This window comes from Periplaneta americana, chromosome 2, assembly GCF_040183065.1.
Source record: "Periplaneta americana isolate PAMFEO1 chromosome 2, P.americana_PAMFEO1_priV1, whole genome shotgun sequence".
NCBI lineage: Eukaryota > Metazoa > Arthropoda > Insecta > Blattodea > Blattidae > Periplaneta > Periplaneta americana.
In genome coordinates this window covers 169,531,675-169,554,752 of record NC_091118.1, presented here as the reverse complement: position 1 = coordinate 169,554,752, position 23,078 = coordinate 169,531,675, and the positions used below count along the sequence as shown (strand labels likewise).

The 23,078-nt window shown below is 36.5% G+C and overlaps 1 protein-coding gene across 4 annotated transcripts in view; it reads right to left on the bottom strand.

Moving 5' to 3' along the window:
• Positions 1–23,078, bottom strand: part of LOC138694804 (pancreatic triacylglycerol lipase-like) — a 242,331-nt gene that overhangs the window by 79,479 nt on the left and 139,774 nt on the right. Inside the window, exon 1 of one of the 4 annotated variants that reach the window (XM_069818887.1) lies at positions 22,156–22,304. The exons of the other annotated variants lie outside the window; for them this stretch is intronic. The gene's annotated coding sequence lies outside the window, so the exon portion shown is untranslated. Of the gene's footprint in view, positions 1–22,155; positions 22,305–23,078 lie in introns of those variants that run through there. 4 annotated transcript variants of the gene reach the window in all.

The window sequence follows — 23,078 nt, the reverse complement described above, 5'->3', positions numbered from 1 at the left end:
TCACTTTGAGAGAGGAACATAGGTTAAGGGTGTTTGAGAATAAGGTGCTTAGGAAAATATTTGGGGCTAAGAGGAATGAAGTTACAGGAGAATGGAGAAAGTTACACAACACAGAACTGCACGCATTGTATTCTTCACCTTATATATTAGGAACATTAAAGCCAGACGTTTGAGATGGGCAGGGCATGTAGCAGTATGGGCGAATCCAGAAATGCTTATAGTGTGTTAGTTGGGAGGCTGGAGGGAAAAAAACCTTTGGGGAAGCCGAGACGTAGATGGGAGTATAATATTGAAATGGATTTGAGGGAGGTGGGATACGATGATAGAGACTGGATTAATCTTGCTCAGGATAGGGACCAATGGCGGGCTTATGTGAGGGCGGCAATGAACCTCCGGGTTCCTTAAAAGCCAGCAAGTAAGTGAGTATGAGTGTTACAATACTTCTTGTGTAAAATGTTTAATAAATAACCAGATTTACTTCAATGGTCAATATGCCTAAAACAGGTTTTTGTCGGTTGGTCTCTCCATCCAATTTTAGAGGTTGCTCGCAGTATAGCTAGGGGTTGCTCAGCAACAACTGGAACCCCCCCCCCCGGTTACGGCTCTGGACTTCAATGTGGCTGATAGAATGTTTTTGGAAACTGTAACAGCTTCAAGAAAATAATTTTCAAATATTGTAATTATACCTGCTTATTTTATTACATTTACATTAAGAATGATTAAATATTTGTTTGAAGATTTCACTTAATCTATTTGTAATGTATTTCTCTTTCTAATTCAATTGATAATTCACACTGAACAACGCTTTTTCCATTTCTTCAATATATTTATCAGTTCCTTAGCACGGAGGATTGCTACTACAGAAATTCCTATTTGCACAACTTCCATCGACACCATTTTATCCTACTCGAAAACAAAATAACTTGAATATGTATGAACCGCAACATGAATTCAGGTTACTTGAAATCAAGTGATTTTAAAAGTGTGAGTTAGGCTCAACAGCCCCTGTCCCTCACACGTTGCATGCCATCTCGTCATTTCGTAACTGCATTTATAGTTCCGTCAGTTCACTAACTGACACTACAACTACATACCAACTTCTTGAGGAATCGGGTTGTCCTCGACAGTGTTCATGGGTCCATGGTTATGAGCGTTGTACAGAGAAAGCAGTGCACTTGATTGCCCCTCTTCAGTTTTTGGTATCACCGAAGCTTGTACGCCATTTTATGCCGTATTTTTTTGTGAAGAAAGGAGAAAGGAAGTAAGATAAGGAGAAAGTTTATAGGATGAAATATATAAAGTTGAGGGAAATGATGAACCTCAAGGGGAAACCTTCCTCCTTCCAAGTTATCCACCACAATTATCTGAACCACTCAACGCTGGGGATCGAACTAGGGGAATTCCAATATAATTCACAATATTTTGTTTGGTTAGGTTCTATGCGGGTATAAACAGTTTTGATATAATATCGAGAACGCATTATTTATGTAACACCAGCTGGGCGGCATTGCTGTGGCAGGAATGCGCCCCGTCCCTTATTAGGGGCGTGGATATAGCACACTGTGGAGCTTGCTGCAAGCCGGTTTCGATCCAAAACTGCGGGCAAGCCATTATCAGAGAAAGCACCGAGAGAAAGGCCTGACCTTCTAATGTTGTTCTAGGTCAGGATAACAACAAATTAACAAACAATCTAGAGGCACATTCTGTAGCAATTTTCAAGCTTATTTTTATTATTATTTTTAAGCAGCCCTTTCTGGACTTTCATTTAAAAAGAGGCGTGGTCACTTCAGGTCGTTTCTTTCTTTTGACATGGAAATTATAATTTTGGTTACATGATTTAATGACTTTTTGAGACACCATGAAATACAGAACTATAAACATTTCAGTAAGTACATAAGAAACAAGATTACCAGATAGGGATCTTCGCATTTGCTCTCTATATTTTTTGTGCTAGTAATAATAATAATAATAATAATAATAATAATAATAATAATAATAATAATAATAATAATATATTGGCAGTAGACGACATACTAATATTACACAAAAGAAACAAAAGACAGATTAAAAACCTACACCAACACATAAACAAAATACACCCAAAGCTACGAAGTGTTGCGAATAGTGAAGTTAACCTAACAGGCACAAAATCACTCAATTTTGAGCAGGTGATCTATTAACAGGAGATAATGTTGAAGCTGCAAGTTAGTACTTCACTTATACCTCACCGTATTGTACCGACAGAGGTCTGCATCGGACGTTTTCGCTCGAGCGCCAAGTAGTTCATAGCATAATCCGATAGGTAGCGCACATGCATGATGGGTAAAATTGTCGCGAGCGATAAATCCCCGAACGGCATAAGCCGAGCGTTAAGACATTCGTTCTTGTTACAGTGATGACCTGTGTAGTAACATCATAGATGTTTATCATTTCAAAACTTTGCGGTGTTTAACTAACCTCTCCATAGTACAACTACAAAACTTGCTTTAAAATGTAATATAAATGTAGTAGGTAATTTTTTTTTTCCACACAGGAGTGATTTTGTTTTTGCCACATTTGATAGATGTTATTGGATGTAAATGTAATTATTATAAACGGAGAACACAATCACGACAATGCAAGAACCGTATCACGTTTTCTAGTAATAATAATAATAATAATAATAATAATAATAATAATAATAATAATAATAATAATTAGTGTGTCAATCTTTGCGTCAGTAACAGTTGTGCAACATGATTATTCGTTTTATTATATTTTCTGTGACGTTATCTCTGTACTAATATTGTCAATAATATTTTGTAAAACGTTTCTACATTGTCGCAGTATATAGGCGGAACGCTATGTATGGACCTATCATATTATATATGTGGTAAATTAAATATTGAATAATTATTAATTAGCATTAATAACTGTATATCGAAGTTTTTCATACTATTTTATTTATAACTTCATGTTACTGTTTTGGTACGTTCCATTGACTATTCCATTAAACGTTTGTCATAAACGCAGAAAATAAAGCCTTATTTTTACCGTGTGAGCAAAACATAATGTGTATCTTATCTCTCGCCTTCCATACAGGATAAGACATGTCTGTGAGATGGATGACCTTGTAATCTGCTTCTATTTATTACGAGCGTATCACGACCGATCTTATCTCACTCGAGGGTGCGACATTCGACCGAGTTCAAGCGAGCGATTTAACTCCAATGCAGCAAGTCTAAATAAAACATCTAAGAAAGTTAGATGGGGTAACTAAAGGTGATAGAGTGAGAAATCGTACAATCGAAATGAGTCTAAAAATATCATCCCTGAAACGGCAAATAGAAACAGCGCAGCTCAGATAATTTAAAATTAGAAAATATTTGATAAATTGCAACACACCTTATGATAATAGTCTAAAGAACTGGCAAGTTCTATATTAATTTAGGAAGCGTTATTTATGTTGCCCTCCGTCGTCAACGGCGAACAGTAATAGCGAAAAGGAGGCTTATTGAACAAGGAAGCGGAAACTTCTTAAACAAAAGGCTATAGAAATCATGTCCATATGACAAACACGAGTGTAAACAATCACATAGCCCCTGAGCTGCAGGCATAATGCAATACTGACGTGTGTGACGTTACAATCCGCTTCAAGTAGCTACAGTAACGTGCTACTCGACACATCATATTATATACGCGATGTTAGTTCCGCGCTGAGATCTCAAGAGGATTGATGGAATTTGAAGTGGATGTACTGCGGTAGGCCTATTACCTAAACTTCCTCAATGCAGTGATACTTCACGTTTGCAGTGTAACTCTTTGTATGTGCATAGCGTACTCTGTCACCACATACTGTACATCTAACTTGGCGCAACCGTAACATATTTTGCAACGTGATAAAAGTATCTACAATACCATAGTACAGGCGTGTCCAGAGCAATAGGTAGCGCCGAATCACTGTTGAATGCAGCCCGCAACACTTCTGTCTACGTTTGAGCAGTGGGGATGGAGAGGTAGCTGATACAAATCAAGAAGTGCGGCAGTGGTTGATTGTGTCATTTAGCTGTTACCAATAGTAGTTCATTTATCGAATTATGAACTTAAAAATACATTTTACAATTCATTTTTAGTTTTCAGATAGGCTAAGTCAATTACAAAGTTATGAAATATATTTATTTAAAACTTTCAATCCTATGACGTATCATTCTTATTGCAATTTAACATTTGTTACAACATGTTATTAAAAGAAAAGTATAAACGTTTTCTCATGTAAGGCATCATCAGATAAATAATTGTTTAACGATATCTAACATAGTACAATGTAGAATGTATTCCTTTGTAATGAAATATTGATTTGTATATTGTATAACAGTGAAAGGTGAAGTCATAAGTTATATGTAGTAATAGTTTAATATACTTATAGAGAATGTGTTGATTTCAATTAATTTGCAATTGATTTGCTAATTTGCTAAAATTGTACGTGACTTGGTATATGTGTACATAAAACTAATGTTACAAATTGTTATATGTATTGGTTAACACTGTTAAAAATTCAAATTGATAAAATATAAAATATCGTCATATTCATTTATTAAAATTTAAATTTCGTATGGAAAATTGACGTTGTTATTAATTATATATGAATGTTTGTGATTTTATGATGGCGTGTAGGCTATTTGTGTATACATATAATACAATTATGTTTCGATGCAAGTTAAAACTTCTTCTGTACAGACCGATTATTTAGTCCTGACAGCTCAGCGACGCGAAAGGGGGGAAGTAATAGGAGTAGTGGGGAGAGTTCCGGAGAAGAGACAAGGGCGAGCAGTCGATAAAGGAATGCAGTACAGCTTAACTGTACTGGAAACACAACGCTATACCGCATGCGTGACATCCGATCGCTCTGACTGCAGGCAACAGACTAATCTGAATATTCCTTGGCGAAACTCGATGGACTCGCCTGATCCAGGCGCGGATTGCCGGCGAATATCAGGACTACATAATCGTACTGTATGTAGTTTCGTATTTTGCAGATGAGTGTTTGCCAGATGATTCCTATATGTATATATGTGCGATGGATGCGTGTAGTGGTCCGCTCATATGGATATGTTGTAAAAGGAATAAACTAGTTATAATGTTGGCTATTTTAGGTGTATATCTATACGATGAATTCGTATGGTAGTCTGCTCACGTTAATACGTCTAAAGGAATGGAATCAATTACGACGTGGTGATGTTGTTGTGTATGTATGTGTGCATTGTGCGTGTGGTGATCTGTTCTCGTTATGGTATTTAGTAGGAAAGTTTTTCGCATAAGTAGATCGTCCCGAACATAGACATTTGAAACATTTCGCTAGTATTTGGAACAATGTATCTTCTGCTCCCTAGAGGCTATAAATTTCCCTTTTTAAAACAAATTTCAGCGCTAAGGAGGGCTGCATATCTATCAATTCAAGTTCCTCATGTGCAGCAATATTATTCTCTTGAATAGTCCTGATTTTTCTGATTAAGTCCACACTGAATTGAAAGGGTTATACACCATGAAATAAGAGAAGGCCTATCAGGTCTCCAAAATATTATAATGAATTGGATCGTTATTTGTTCTAACTCGTACAACAAAGTTTGAATTGAAAAAATGACCTCAGAAGCGTTTGTGCTCACGAGCACATTTTTACTCACATGACGAGAACACCAAATATCATTAAAAGAGCATTATGGTGCTCGTGAACGCCTGTTTTAAACAAATCTCTTTCCTCGGTGTCCTGATAAATTAAAACTACCGACTTGTACTTAACAGTAATAACTTTGAGCCATTCATCTTATAAATCTAGAATTTGGATAATGGTAAATAATTAAGCATAGATATTATTATTATTATTATTATTATTATTATTATTATTATTATTATTATTATTATTTCCTTCACCAGTCTCCAGATGCATTAAAAATGCCAACATGCATGGCTGCGAATTTGATCCCTTCAATGTATAGACTTAGTTTGCTCTTGGCAATGATTTATCATTTATGTATTATTTCCGGCATTATACTTAATTATCATTGTATCATCATTATTCGCATAGTATTCTTAATTATGTATTTTAAAGTCATCCATTATTCGTCCATCCATCGTCATTATTGTCATTAATTGTAATTATATTTATGTGTAATAATTATTTTTGTGCACTTTTTTATCATTTTGTCATTATTAATTTTGTCATATTGTTATTATGCTTTGTGCTGAACTGTTATTGTCCTCTGGCTGTAGTACAGCACAATAAATAATAGTAAATAAATAAAATAAATAAATAATTATAATTATTATCATTATTATTATTATTATTATTATTATTATTATTACCATCACTATTATTACAATTGTATTATTAACTCATCCATGTCCTAATCTATTAGTGGAAAATCGCTATCATTATTATTATTATTATTATTATTATTATTATTATTATTATTATTATTACCATCACTATTATTATTGTATTATTAACTCATCCTTGTCCTAATCTATTAGTGGAAAATCGCTGTTGATTAATATATTAATATAAAATAAAATAGGCCTAAGTAAAAAAATTACAAGCGTTATCTCTATCCCGAGTTAAGTGACAACTTATTGCTACATCACAATCGCTTATATTGTCTACATTTAATTTTGAAGTAAACATGTTAGGTTTAATAAAAAACAATGTAGAACGTCACCCAAATGAGAGACATTCATGCCTCAGGCGGAATTATTACGTTATACAATGGATTCCGCACACAAAACACGTGAACACGTATCGAGTTAACAATGGCCAATCATGTACGTCTTTCCTATTGAGTTATCGCAATCAATTTTTCACACGTCGACTGCTTTACGATTGTGCAATTGACTCGTGTACGTATCTATCTGGAATAGCACGGCTTACTCAAACACTCAGCCAATGAAATCTATCATAGGGGGAGTTATTTCCAAGAAATGAGGTCCTTGCTTCAGGACAGAACTGTGAACCTTGAACTGTGATTTCAAATCTCTTGTCTCTATGGTCACGTTTCAATCATTTGCTGAGAAAGTTAGCGAAGGCTTCCAATGAAGCAACAATGACATAGTTGGGGAAAAATCTGTCAAGGATTTACAATTTCTTATTTGTAAGAACCAAGACCTCGATAGCATGTGTTAATTTTATACAAAATTCATAAATTCCTCGGATAAATATTATTTACATCCTACAATATTTTTCTCTCTTTTTAGAGGAGGGGCTCGAAGGGTTGTACCGTAGCCTAAAGCTTATTGTGGTTACCAGTCCATTCGTAGGGATGATTATTTAAGTCCATACGATTGCATTCCTGCAAGTATCATGATTCAGTATTTAGTGCCTACGTCGTCAAAACCTTCCAGTCGCTATCATCGTCAAAACCTCGCAATTGACCTCTTCGCCAAAATCTTTTGGTCGCCTTCGAAGTCAAAATCTCCCATTCGCCCTCGTCATCGAACCTCAAGTCACCCTCATTGTCGAAACCTTCCAGTCGCCAACGTCGTAAAAACCTCCCAGTCGCCCTCTTCATCAAAATCTCCCAGTCGACTTTGTCGTTGAAACATCGTCATCGAAATTCTGGCCAAAACCTCGCCATCTTCGCCGCCAAATCTCCGTAGGTTTCATCGACAAAATCATAGTCATCGGAGTTGTGCCATCATCGTCACGGTCATCATCTTCATTGTTATGATCATCGCTATCGTAATCGAAGACTTGAATACGATCCCCCTCACATCAGTCATCAATATAGTCGTCTCAGTTGTCAACATTATAATCATTGTCAACATCATGGTGATTGTCAACATCATGGTGATCATCAACTCTGACATCGTCATTGCAATTGTCATTTCAACTGCCACGTCGGTCGTCATCACTAACAGATGCAGTTAAACAGATGTCTATAAAACAAGAAATTATGAAAGTGCAAGAAACTATGTAGGTTACTAAACTGAGAATGAAGAAAATGACTCTTCACACAATTTTAATAATCGTTATTGGTCATTTATTTCAAGGACATTTGCCTTAAAGAGGTGCGTTCATGTAATGACTGGATTGCAATTGTAGAAAGTCACCAACGCAAAGTGAGTTCGCCTTGAAGACTATACGTTTTCCATGTGTTTCGAAAGAAGTCTTTCACCACTTGAATCTCTGCATTTAAATAAAATATCCCATCCTCAACAACAGGCATGTACTGCATACATAAAAATTACCCGAAGTACTAGTGTTTGGAGTTCCCATGTCAGAGATTCGAGTTTGAATTCCGGCGAGATCAATGCAAGCTTTCTAGTTTCTTTCGTATTTGAACCATTGGTTCACTGGAGGCTGTCTCGAATACATTATACAGAATCAGTATTCAATGGGGACCTCTGAGCTCAGACCAACTTGGGCTGAGAAGCTGACCGGACAGTACACCTACATACACATTTGTCTGTTGTTATCTATCTGAAAGTGCTATAATTAATTTTTCTGGACTTGGTGAGGAAAAGAACAGATAATCTGCAGCCAGGGCAACAGAATTTAGGAATCAACTTCTGATTTACCTATTTAGTAACCAGCTACTGAATCTGTATACTATTAGATCTCTGTATCTGAGCTGGGAGAAATATATTTAATCTCTGTGATAAATGTAGTAAACTCAGTTTACTGTAGATTTGAGCATTAGTTTATAGAGATTGTCATAAACGTCATTTTAAAATATAATTTTGTTTTGAAGGAAATGGATTATTTTATATATAAAGATAAAATTACAGTGATAGAAGCAAAACGAACGCATGGAAAATAGACAGGCTAATGCTGATTAGACTAATTGAGAGCATTATACGAACAATTCATTTTTCAGGTATACAATTTTAGTTTAAAGTGTAAATATTACAATGGAATGTATGTTCTTACTTGTTCTTTTGTAATTCTATTAACTGTAATTATATTTTTAGATTTGTTTACGTATCATATTTCACATTACAATGATGCTTATTTACTTTACTATTACCGTTGTCCATTTGTTCATTTATGTAATAGTTATAAAATTACTGCAAGCTAAAAATAATAAAAAAAAATGTAATATATTGAAGTATCCAAACAAATATGGGCCATAGATAAACTAAATTTTCTTCAACTCTTATTCCGTTTATGTACTCAGGCTTCATTTGCAAGTTGCATGCAGGTTGCATTTGCAGGTTGAATGCAGACAGGTCGCAGAGAGGTAGCAGGCAGATTGCAGACAGGGCGGCAGGTTGGAGGCTATATTTGCAGATGGCAGGTTTCATTTCTAGGCTGCATTTGCAGATTGCAGGTACGTAGGCAGACATGCTGCAGGTAAGCAGGTTGGTTGCAGGCAGGCAGATTGCAGGGAGCTAGACTGTAAGCAGAGCAGACCGCATCTACATGTTGCGTGCAGGCAGGCTGCAGGAAGGCAGGCAGGAAGGTTGCATACACATTGCTGGAAGGCGGTCATGTTGCTGGCAGAGAGACAGGACAGGTTAGAGGCAAGTTGTTGCCAATTTGAAGATTAGTGATTGCATTTACAGATGACGGGTTGCATTTTCAGGCTTCATTTACAGGCTGCATTTGGAAGCTGCATTAGGAGACCGCATTTGCAGATTTCAGAAAGGTTGCAGGGTAGCAGGCAGGATGTAGGCAGGCAGAATGCAGGAAAGCCAGGATGCAGACAGAGCAGGTTGCATTTGAAGGTTAGGCAGGCCACGTTGCAGGCCTACAGGCAGGTTCCACTCAGGCAGGCAGATGGAATGTTGGAGGCAGATTGCAGACAGTTTGCTGCAGGCAGGCAGGTAGCAGGTTGCAGGATGGCAGAGACAGGTGACAGAGGAACATCCCACTGAAAAACACTGTACTGTCATTACCAATGTTTACAGTAATACATTTTTCTACAAAAAGCCTATAAAAACAAAAGTTATCATTGCCCAGAACATAATATTACAAGAACAGAAGCTGTAAAGTATCAAAGTAGTAGTAGTAGTAGTAGTAGTAGTAGTAGTAGTAGTAGTAGTAATAGTAGTAGTAGTGACAGTACTGGTGGTGGCAGTAGCAGTGGCAGTAGTAGTAGTTATGACAGTACTGGTGGCAGTAGCAGTGGCAGTAGTGGTGGTAGTAGTAGTAATGACAGTACTGGTAGTGGCAGCAGTAGTAGTGGCAGTAGTAGTGGCAGTAGCAGTGGCAATAGTGGTGGAAGTAGCAGTGAAAGTAGTAGTAGTAGTAGTAGTAGTAGTAGTAATGACAGTACTGGTAGTGGCAGTAGTGGTGGCAGTAGCAGTGGCAATAGTGGTGGAAGTATCAGTGAAAGTAGTAGTAGTAGTAATAACAGTACTGGTAGGAGTAATAGTAGTAATGACAGTACTGGTAGTGGCAGCAGCAGTAGTAGTGGCAGTATTGGTAGTGGCAGCAGTAGTAGTGACAGTAGTGGTGGCAGTAGCAGTGGTAGTGGTGATGACAGTAGTAGTCGTTACGACAGTACTGTTAGTGGCAGCAATAGTAGTGGCAGTAGTAGTGCCAGTAGTGGTGGCAGTAGTAGGAGTAGTGGTAGTAACGACAGTACTGGTAGAGGCAGCAGTAATGGTGGAAGTAGCAGTGATAGTAGAGGTGGCAGTAGCAGTGACAGTAGTGGTGGCAGTAGCAGTGGCAGTAGTGGTGGCAGTAGCAGTGGCAGTAGTGGTGGCAGTAGCAGTGCAGTAGTGGTGACAGTAGTAGTAGTTTATTTTATTTAACGACTCTCACCTGCAGAGGTTATTCCGTGTCGAAATATCGTTATTAGTAGCCATCAACATCATTCGTTTCTTCGCCTACACAACAAGGATATTGCTGGAATGCGGAAGTGAAAAAAATAATCCCTTCCCTTAATTTATTTTTTAAATACTTGTACCGCGTTAGGAAGATAAGGTCAGGAATGTAGGAAGGGAGAAAACATTTTCTTATAACTTGTTAAACAATAAGAAGAAAAAGATGATAAAAAATTGTATGCCTTGAGGGCGATCGGAACACTTCCTGGTGGCCAATTGGCACACTCCAGCAAGACAAACATCAACGGAACGAAATCGAGAGCCTGCAAGATCTCCTTTTACTTTCGTAGGAGCCGCGTATAGACTCGTTAACTTTCCCGTGTTCACTTGAAGTAACCTGCAAAATAGCCAGGACACCTGCCGCTCCACCACACAGCTAGCTGAACCCTCACATGCTGCGGCTGTACGTTTACAATCCAGAACGAATGATCAGTGTTGCTAATTGAGGCTTGGTACCTGTAGCTAAATCGTGATCTAAACATTGCTGTAATTCGTTAAGATAGCTGAAAAATAGTTGCATAATATTTATCATATAATGGTGTAATTCAATGCTATAAATGAAGCGAGTAGTTTTCGAAAGAAACCTCAGTAATTATTTTTATCGTCGTTAAACATTCATTCCTCTACCGGATTTGAAGCCATAAATCTCGACCATGGTTTTTTTATTGGGTTATTTTACGACGCTGTATCAACATCTAGGTTATTTAGCGTCTGAATGAAATGAAGGTGATAATGCCGGTGAAATGAGTCCCGGGTCCAGCACCGAAAGTTACCCAGCATTTGCTCGTATTGGGTTGAGGGAAAACCCTGGAAAAAACCTCAACCAGATAACTTGCCCCGACCGGGATTCGAACCCGGGCCACCTGGTTTCGCGGCCAAACGCGCTGACCGTTACTCCACAGGCGTGGACTCGACCATGGTAATCACAATCACTATTCAGTAGACCATAGAACACGACTATAGGGTGAAGCATACACACAAAAATATACAAGACGAGGAAAAACAAATTTTAAACAATTTATGGGGTGGTAGATCGGAACAAAGGAAACATGTTAAGTTAGGAAATTAAGGGTTCGAAATGAGTAATTACTATAGGCATCCGACAAGGAAAACTCAGTGCGCAGAAACCAGCGGGCGTGACTGTCTCGCGCAGATGACGTATGCTCCAATTCCCAGCATGCTCTCAAGCCCACTGCAGGTGGGTAAGAGGGGTATAGCATGCGCGCCGCGAGGAGTCCGAGCTGAGTTTTCCTTGTAGGATACTTATAGAGTCCTGCGTTTTGTTACTTTGAGTACAAGTTAGGTGTACAATTACATGGATCACATATACAAGCTTCGCTCTGCGAAGTCAAACCATTCAGGGCATCTAGCCGCTCCGTTTCTTGTGCTTGCATCTGCTTATTAGTGCTTGCTTGTATAGCGATTGAACAATGAGAATATTACTCGTGTACAAATTATGTCACGTGAATTTAATAACATACTAAAGTCACCTTATGGCCAAGAGAAGATTATTCTCACAATAAGTAAAACGCATCGACATTGTACATACTTTCTGTTTCATAATATATTTTTCACTCGAAAAGTAAAAACCAATGCTCATTATTTTTCTTCTATTTACAGACGTTTCTGAATATTTTTAGTGCACTTTTTAAAAGAAAAGATATATTATTTTGTCAAAATGAAAATAAGTTTAGAAGTAAATAATATGACAATTTATAAAAGGAACTAATATTCACAAACGAAAAGAGTTTATATTGAAATATATTAAATGTACTTCGGCCTTGATGTTTCAACTTTCTTTCATTTAGAAATATTTGTAGATTTTTTCTTTTATTCCTTGTATTATCGTCTGTAACGATTAGGGAAAACATGGAAATTTTACTTGAAGCAAGTAAAGTGATAGGTTTGGCAGTAAACCCCGAAAAGACGAAGTATATGATTATGTCTCGTGACGAGAATATACCACGAAATGGAAATATAAAAATTTTAGATTTATCTTTCGAAGAGGTGGAAAAATTCAAATATCTTGGATCAACAGTAACAAATATATAAGTGACATTCGGGAGGAAATTAAACGCAGAATAAATATGGGAAATCCGTGTTATTATTAGGTTGAGAAGCTTTTATCACCCAGTCTGCTGTCAAAAAATCTGAAACTTATAATTTATAAAACAGTCATATTACCAGTTGTTCTGTATGGTTGTGAAACTTGGGCTCTCACCTTGAGGGCGGAACAGAGATTAAGGGCGTTTGAGAATAAGATTCTTAGGAAAATATTTGGGGCTAAAACGGATGAAGTTATAGGAGAATGGAGAGAGTTACACAACGCAGAACTGCAAGCATTGTATTCTTCACCTGACATAATTAGGAACATTAAATCCAGACGTTTGAGATGGACAGGGCAGGTAGCACGTATGGACGAATCCAGAAATGCATATAGAGTGTTAGTTGGGAGGCCGGAGGGAAACGACCTTTGGGGAGGCCGAGACGTAGATGGGAGTATAATATTAAAATGGATTTGAGGGAGGTGGGATATGATGATAGAGACTGGAATCATTTTGCACGGGATAGGAACCAATGGCGGGCTTATGTGAGGCCGGCAATGAACCTGCGGATTCCTTAAAAGCCATTAAGTAAGTAAGTACATTTATTAAAAGATTAACGTTTTCGGCATTATGATGCCATCTTCAGATCCACAATAAGACGTAAAATTGATCATAGGCTACTAAATACATGGTTGTTTGGATATCAATAAGTAATATGTAGAGTATATCGTCGTTGTTCCTGCAATAACTCCAATGTGCAAAATGTACAATTTTTCAGTAGGAAGAAAAATAAATTTATTGATCCTATGACAACCGTACATAGGAGATTGTGAATTCTTACATTTTCGAAAGAAAGAAAAGTAATTACATATAGGAGATATTATTATTTGCTGTATCACTATTTAAGTTATTTAATAGAGCAAAAATCTGAAAATAGATAAATATGTCACATAGGAGGTATTGCAGGAACAACGACGGTATACAATATAAATATACGACTGTAAAAACATTCTCTTGAGACATAGAAAGACAGTGCAAGCAAATTCCTGTCGAATTATGCCTCTGGTTAACATATTTTTTATCCGTTGTTTATATTTTAAAGACTCGGCGTCGTGTCCACCTGATGTTATCAAAGTTTGTCATTTACCCTGTGACGAGTTTTGGCTAACCTTTACAGGCGAGTATAATAATGATAATAATAATAATAATAATAATAATAATAATAATAATAAAAAGATAAATGCGTAATTTGAGTAAGACTATTTGTCCGAGAGGCACGTAATTCGGTGCAGCCGTGCACACCTTGCAAACCAGTCTCTCTTGCACTGAATACGTACATCCTCGTTGCCAGTGATCCACATTCTTATATATCCTGACTGACCGGATTTAGCTCTCTGAGAGAAGAAATTCTGACCCTAAATTCAGCACATGTTCACACATGTAACTTGTTAGCTTACTTATAATAGCATTTATTTCACAATACATAAAAACAAGAATTTGCGCATTTCATTTTAGTGGCCAAAATGTTTCAGAAACACTGTTATAATCTCTTAGAAATATCGTTCCACGCTGCAATGAATATGGATCATATGATACATTTTTGTTTTGTATATTCTAGGATATAATCAGTTCAATTCTTCTTTCCGTGGGTGCAACTATTGGTACCCTCATTGTTATTCATCTTACTGTACATAAAATGTGGCTATGTTTACAAGTGATCCCATACATTTACCATTTATGAAGACTGGCATAGAACTAAAAGCTGGTGATAACCATCTCTCTTCACGTTAATAAAAGTGCACCTGATTAACAATGTGTTATCACAGTCTAGTATATACAGTCACGAAGCTTGAGTTTATGAGGGTACTAGGAACACTAGACTATGCAGGTACTATTTCGCATTGTCTGTGATGAGGCGATAGTAGCGATCCTAGTGGTTAGCAACTATCTATGGATGCATATTTACTACATATTGAGCTTCGTGACTGTATATACTAGACTGTGATATTATTATATTTTTTGCATATCTATCTACTGCTTGCCAGCGAGAATACAATATTATTAACTAGCCGTACCCGTGCGCTCCGCTGCACCTGTTAGAAATAAATATAAAGTAATTTCATAATTAAAATAGGACGTTTGATCCAGGGAACAACTTTTACAACAGCGCACGATAATCTGCTTCGCTCATTACCCAATTTTTTTTTGCATTGCATTTATTACATATATATATATATATATATATATATAATGTATTTTAACACGATTCAATTGAGCATAGTTAAAATTTGAATTATAAAATAATGGATTGCTAAGCTAACATACTAATACTGCATACTAAGTCAATACACTCTCGTTGTTCGTTAATTCTCTGAGATTAAAATGAGTGTACATAAATATTATTTTAAGAAATACAGAAAACGAATGTACAAAATAGCCTATCAAATTTTCTGTGCATAAGAAGCTATTTTAATCTTACCTGTCCTCGATTTACTCAGACGTTACTGTAATAACATTATAGCAATATGTCCCTCTAGAGAAACTACACTTTCCAATGGTGAAATAATAATTAATTATACAAATCGGTTAATTTAGCTTCTGATACTACTTCATACAAACACAGAAACATTCTCTGTAGGCTATGTTTAATAGCTCTCGATTGTTGATGTCCAAGGCCCCTGTTTCGATTATTGTTGTCCAAGGCCCCTTATAGACGAAGTCATTTGTTCTTAATTCATTGCACTGTCTTAGATGGCGTTATTTTAATTTTAAAACTCATTTATCTCATGAAATATGAGTCCTAACAAAATTTTGTAAAGAATAAACCTTATCGGAAATCATTTTCAAAGAAACTTTTGTTATGTAACATTTTTCATAAAAATCAATAATAATCGAGATATTTCGATTTAATTCAGGCCCCCTTATAACCCCCCTTTTAAATAAAGTATTTTGAATGCCATATAGCCTAAAATCTAAGTTACAACGAACTTAATTTATATTCCAATTTTCATATAAATCGGTTCAGCCATTATCGCGTGAAAAGGTAACAAACATACATACAGACAGACATACAAACAAAAATTTCAAAAATGCGATTTTCGGTTTCAGGGTGGTTAATTATATATGTTAGGACCAATTATTTTTGGAAAATCGAAAATTACCAGAAAAATTTCGGCTACAGATTTATTATTAGTATAGATTTGGTAAACATTTAATAAAAAGCTTTAAGGATAAAACTTACAAACTTAGCAACTTAAAAATGTCATAAATACTGTAATGCCATTAAATGTGTAGTGCTGTATTAATCGAAACGCGTATGCTACCAGTAGAAATGCGGTTCTACAAGAACTGAAGATGACGTCTGGACAGATCACAGACAGTCATTAGTAGAAAGTTATTACTCTACAGACGTAATGACCGTGACAACGCGATTTGAGTAAACAGCTGAATATGAAAGTTCCCGTCGGAAGCAGAAGGTCGCAGCAGTAGGCCTACACATTTCTATGAAATATCTGTGGGATTACATCGCCGGTGTTAACCTCAATATCAAGATCATTTATGCCAACTTATTTTGTTTACCCATAATGCATCGAGTCCAAGGCTTTTCTTATTAGCAATAAAATTTAATGGAAAATGCAATAGATAATAATTATAAAAATTCGAAGTCTTAGAGAGATATATATATAGGTTTAGGTATATAGGTTTAGGTATTATTTTATCAATCAACTCAACAATTTGATTATATTTCCCTATGTTATTGTTGAGTGAGTAATCATAAATTAATTCTGACACTCAGATGTTACCATTCAAAATGATTTCATAAACTAATCAAATATAAATTCATAAAAAATATATATTGTCATCGATCGCAACAAGCAATTCAAAATGAAAACATTTGAAAGCATAAAATGAATATTTCAAATTTGTTTACATAATATGAAATTTTATGCTTTGTAATAATAATGAAATATGGCGTATCTTTCATTATACATTTTAAATTAAGGATACACGACATGAGGCCAAGAATAATACTGCATTATTATTATTATTATTATTATTATTATTATTATTATTATTATTATTATTATTATTATAAAACTATAAAAATTGGAGATTTATCCTTCAAAGAGGTGGAAAAATTCAAATATTTTGGAGCAACAGTAACAAATCTAAATGACACTCGGGAGGAAATTAAACGCAGAATAAATATGGGAAATGCCTGTTATTATTCGGTTGAGAAGCTTTTGTCATCTAGTCTTCTGTCAAAAAGCTGAAAGTTAGAATTTATAAAACAGTTATATTACCGGTTCTTCTGTATGGTTGTGAAACTTGGACTCTCACTTTGAGAGAGGAAAAGAGATTAAGGGTGTTTGAGAATAAGGTTCTTAGGAAAATATTTGGGGCTAAAAGGGATGAAGTTACAGGAGAATGGAGAAAGTTACACAACGCAGAGCTGCACGCATTGTATACTTCACCTGACATAATTAGAAACATAAAATCCAGACGTTTGAGGTGGGCAGGACATGTAGCACGTATGGGCGAATCCAGAAATGCATATAGAGTGTTAGTTGGGAGGCCGGAGGGAATAAGACCTTTGGGGAGGCCGAGACGTAGATGGGAAGATAATATTAAAATGGATTTGAGGGACGTAGGATATGATGGTAGAGACTGGATTCATCTTGCTCAGGATAGGGACCAATGGCGGGCTTATGTGAGGGCAGCAATGAACCTACGGGTTCCTTAAAAGCCAGTAAGTAAGTAAGTAAGTAAGTATTATTATTATTATTATTATTATTATTATTATTATTATTATTATTATTATTATTTTGAGTTTTTCTGTATCATGTATTTTGCAGTTACCTATTCATTTTGTCATTATTGTTTATTTGTATTTGTCTCTAATTTTAATAATTGTTTGTATACACTCTTTTTGTAATTCCTTGTTCACTGTAAATCTATCTTATGCTAATTTTTTTTTTATCTTGTGCTGAACTGTTATTGGCCCCAGGCTGTGGTACAGCACAATAAATATTAGTAAATAAATAAATAAAAATTAATATTATTACCATTATTATTATTATTATTATATTATATTATATTATATTATATTATATTATATTATAGTATATATTATATTATATTATATTATATTATATTATATTATATTATATTATATTATATTATATTATATTATATTATATTAAGTAAGAAGAAGATAATATCTGCAGTGCCTGGGAAAAGTGACATAAGTCAGTTTCCACAATCCTTTTTTGATAATTTATTGACAACTTACACTGGTTTATGTCGATTTGATTTTCTCCTGTATGAATTATTGTAATGGGAGAAATACTTACGTCACTTTTCCCAAGCACTGCAGATACACGGTTTGGGCTAATTCAAGCTATCAAGAACATCTATAAAGGGCACTAAAATGAAAGTATTTAGATGGTCAAATTTCCGAACCAATAGTAATTGTATTATTTTACAACGCTGCATCAACATCTTAGTTATTTAGCGTCTGAATGAATTGAATGTGATAATGCCGATAAAATGAGTCCAGGCTCCAGCACCGAAAGTTACCCAGCATTTGTTCTTATTGTGTTGACGGAAAACCCCGGAAAAAACCTCAACAAGGTAACTTGCCCCGACCGAGATCAAAACCGGGGCCACCTGCTTCGCGGTCAGTCGAGCTAACTGTTACTCCACAGTGTGGACACCAATTTTCACCCTGAAGGAAGAAGAACAGGCATCGTGTGCCTAAACCTAACTATGTTCATGATGATGATGATGATGATGATGAGCATTGGCTTACAATGACTGGAGATCCGGGATCGAATCCTTTCTCTGGGCTCATATTGCAGCATTTTCGGTGTTTCCTCTTCCATTCATTCTGTTGGTATTTTCTCTTCACTTCTTTATTTACCAATGTGCTTTAGTATCGACTTTATATTCAGTTCTTCCACAATTTCAATGTTTCGATTGTGACCCAATTTTATGTAATCAGCTGTGACTCATTTCATGAATGGAATAAAGTTGTTAAAAAGGCTAAAAAATCATATTGGGTTGTAACGCCAAAAGAAGAAGAGGATCTCAAAGCGGGTTGTTCAGTATTTCACTCTTTTTGTCTACAATTTACAGCGTACTGTAGTCTAATGATGGATAATTCGTCGTTTCATAACATATCTTGGCGAAACTGTCAGTAGTAATGTACACCATCTAGGATCTAAAATGTAAAATGCATAACAAATTAAACTCTCACGAAATTCTCATCAAGAGTGCCCGATCTCATTGTCAAGGAACACAATGCATAAGATCTCTGAATTGAGCAACCAAGATTGGTACTGTACACATCGGAGCGTCTGTAGATTTACCCAACCTTTGCCCTACATCTTGTAGGAGTAATTTTATTTTAGAAGCCATTAGGCTAATTTCTCTTCAGCTGTCGGTGTTATACGCGAAGGTTAGGATGGAGTTATTAGGCCTTTACCTATAGTCGTGGGTAGGAATCATGCCTGGCTGAGCTTTCGAAGACCGGCCTCCAAGAAGATATTCTTAATTCCGATGCTAGTAGGTGGGCCATCCTGCTTTCGAGAAAACCCCTCTGCAAACGTCTGCTTTGTCAAAAAAAAGTCCATCACGAACTCGCCGGGGAATGAACGGGGTCGCCTGGATGGAATACCAGCGCTATGGCCGCAAAAGCGACTGGTAAGTGAATGTATGTCCGTTATCGAAGTGACATTTTAAGTCATCTTAAATGAAGTTACGCCGTACTAATCTCATATAAGTGTATTAAAGAGCCCAAAAATATTACTTACTTACTTATGGCTTTTAGAGAACCCGGAGGTTCATTGCCACCTGACATAAGCCCGCCATCGGTCCTTATCCTGAGCAAGATTAATCCAGTCTCTAGCATCATATCCCACCTTCCTCAAATCCATTTTAATATCCTCTCATCTACGTCTCGGCCTTCCCAAAAATGGTATTTTTCCCTCCAGCCTCCCAAATATCATTCTATATGCATTTCTGGGTTCGTCCATACGTGCTACATGCCCTGTCCATTTCAAACGTCTGGATTTAATGTTCCTAATTATGTCAGGTGAAGAACACAATGCGTGCAGTTCTACGTTGTGTAACTTTCTCCATTCTCCTGTAACTTCATCCTTCTTAGCCCCAAATATTTTCCTAAGCACCTTATTCTCAAACACCCTTAACCTCTGTTTCTCTCTCAGGGTGAGAGTCAAAATTTCACAACTATACAGAAGAACCGGTAATATAACTTTTTAAAAATTCTAACTTTCAGCATTTCTTAGAGCAGATTGGATGACAAAAGCTTCTCAACCGAATAATAACAGGCATTTCCCATATACTTAAGATAAAGTTCGCTGTAGCTAAGAACTACAGACAATATAATTTCTACAACAATACATATCTGTTCGTATGACAAATGGGAATTACGGTCGGTTCTTGTGAAACGTCGTCCAAGAAATAAAGTCCCCTAAGCTTCCTGAAATTCTCGCGTGATGACAGATGTGGTCACATTGACTGTGCTTGAATATTAATATAATTTCACTTTCCTTAAAAATACTAATCCTTTACAAAGAAAATCACGACTTACTATTTTCATAAAGTATCTACACTTTCTCAACGAATGCTAGCACCTTTGAGATAATAAAAATAAGCAGTAAAGGTTTTATAGAGGTATCTGTAATACTTTCTGAGATATAGGTACTTGACAATTAAACATTGGTAATATAGGGCATATAATCTCACTTTAAGTTCTTATCGTTGAGACGAAACCTAACAATTTTAAGTCTGGTTATGAAATCTAGAAATATTTCCGAAACGTCGAATAAATCAAATCCCAATCTTACTTACGACTTTTAAGGAACCCGGAGGCTCATTGCCGCCCTCACATAAGCCCGCCATTGGTCCCTATCCTGAGTAAGATTAATCCAGTCCCTACCATCATATCCCACCTCCCTCAAATCCATTTTAATATTATCCTCCCATCTACGTCTCGGCCTCCCCAAAGGTCTTATTCCCTCCGGCCTCCCAACTAACACTATATGCATTTCTGGCTTCACCCATACGTGCTACATGCCCTGCCCATCTCAAACGTCTGGATTTAATGGTCTTCTCGTCCCATAAATAAATTTAAGCTCTTTAACTTAAAAATTAAATAAAAATAATAAGAAACAGTGTTTAAGCAGTCGTGGACAGCCGATAAGGGGTGGTCCTCCAGCTTGGGGGTTGGGACAAGGGCTAACAATCCATCACCGTGAAAAACAGCTTGTTACGAAACCTAACAATAAGCCCAAGCCAAATTCCAATCCAGCAGTGGCGTAGCATGAAATTTTGAGCAGGGGAAGCTAACTCAAATTGTCTTCCATGTACATATGAAATAACGTATTGTAAAAATATAGCCTTGAAGTATATAGTAGTCAATGTCAAGTCAGCAGCCCGAAGATTGGTTGGAACCTCGTAAGTAACACCAATAAGGCATCACCTCAAATGGTACGTAGTAAATTATGATTTCATGGTTTACACATATCTCTAACAAATAGACACATATACGTATAATTTAACACTAGCTCACTCTCTGTCATATTTAGAGAAATCACAATATTAACGATCAATAAATACAGTTTAGTAATTACGTAAGTATGCGTCTGTTTTGGTTATGTCCTTCATTGATAGCAAGGGAGTCGGTCTTTTGTTTTTTAAATCACACTTTTGTTCATAAGTTAGTCTTGATAATGGAATTGTCCTAAAAATTCAAGTAAATTGGTGTCAGCAACTGTTATTTCACTCATTATTTATTATATCAGCTACAATGCACACTAATACTTCAACTAAACACAACTCACGAAAGGGATAACTCGTAAACTAAATTCTTTTCAATGTTAAAGCTAGCTTCTTGCGAGCCTTGCAACCAGGGTAGTTTTGTTAGAAAGAGATGGAAAATCTGCGGGTTGGGTTACACAGAAAAATGAGGGGATTGGAAGCTGGTGTGTGCAGGCTTCATGTTTACTGCTGCATCACAAATCATCCTGAGCTGCCGCATCACAATATTTAACGCGTAAATAAAAATTGTATTAAAATTAATAAATAATTTTGTTCATAAACTGCAGGTTCGTTATGAAATTATTATTAACTGGGGAAGCTGAGCTTTTTAGCTTACATTGACGCTACGCCACTGCAATCTAGGGTCACAAAATCCAAAATCTTCACAATCCGGTCATGTGACGTCCTTTTAATCTAAACACACAGAAGTATAAGTAGTTACAATGGACTCGTGCCAGTGTCTTACCTTTGAAGAAACTGGGAACACATTCATGCTAAGTGGAAGCACAGAGCTGCGGTAACTCGTGATGCGAAGTATGTATGAGCGGCACCTGGCGGTTGTCACAAGCACACGAGAACTGAGAGCGATCTTGACGCCACCGTAACAGCGTTCTTTCACCTTTTAATTTTCTTCAGACATTTACGACGCCGATCAGTCGTGAGATGAAGAGGGGATGGAGGAAAGAGACACGGGGAAACACCACACGTAATTCTCAGGTTTCCATGTCAAGGACAACGCTACGGCATGCCACTCCAAGTCGTAAAGCAATTCATTACAGGTTCCCAGATAATGGAAAATTGATGGCGGATCAAGAAATTTACCGCAACGTGGCAAAAACAAGTCGGAGACTTTCTTAAAAGCGTTCATTGCGTTTTAAAATATTTTACAGTGTAATGTGTGAGAAGAAGGATAGGGGTCTACAGGTGGTCTCGGGAGGTTTCAGAATTCAGAAGGCAGCAAACAGTCGCCGGAAAACAAGAAGAATCACGGAAATTTCTATGAAGATACTCTGCATTATGGGGTAAAGTGACGATGGAAGGTGATGATATGAAGATAACTGTGACAGTGGTAGTGATCAGTCACGATTATGCAGGTGGTGATTATAGTGTCGGTGGTGGTGATGAAAGTAGTGATGATAGTCATGACTGAAGTGCTAATTAAATAGTACATGGTAATGGTGGTACAGATGTTAACGATAGTGGTCATAGTGATCAAGATTAAGATGATGAAAAGTATCGGTAAATGTGGCCTTATAGTTGCATTGAATATCGGTTTGATAACGATTTTAATAGTGCTCATGACGGTGGTTTTGCTGCTGATGATTCTGATCTTGGTAGTGCTTATGACAATTCTGATGGTAATGTTGCTGATTATGGTGATTTTGGAGG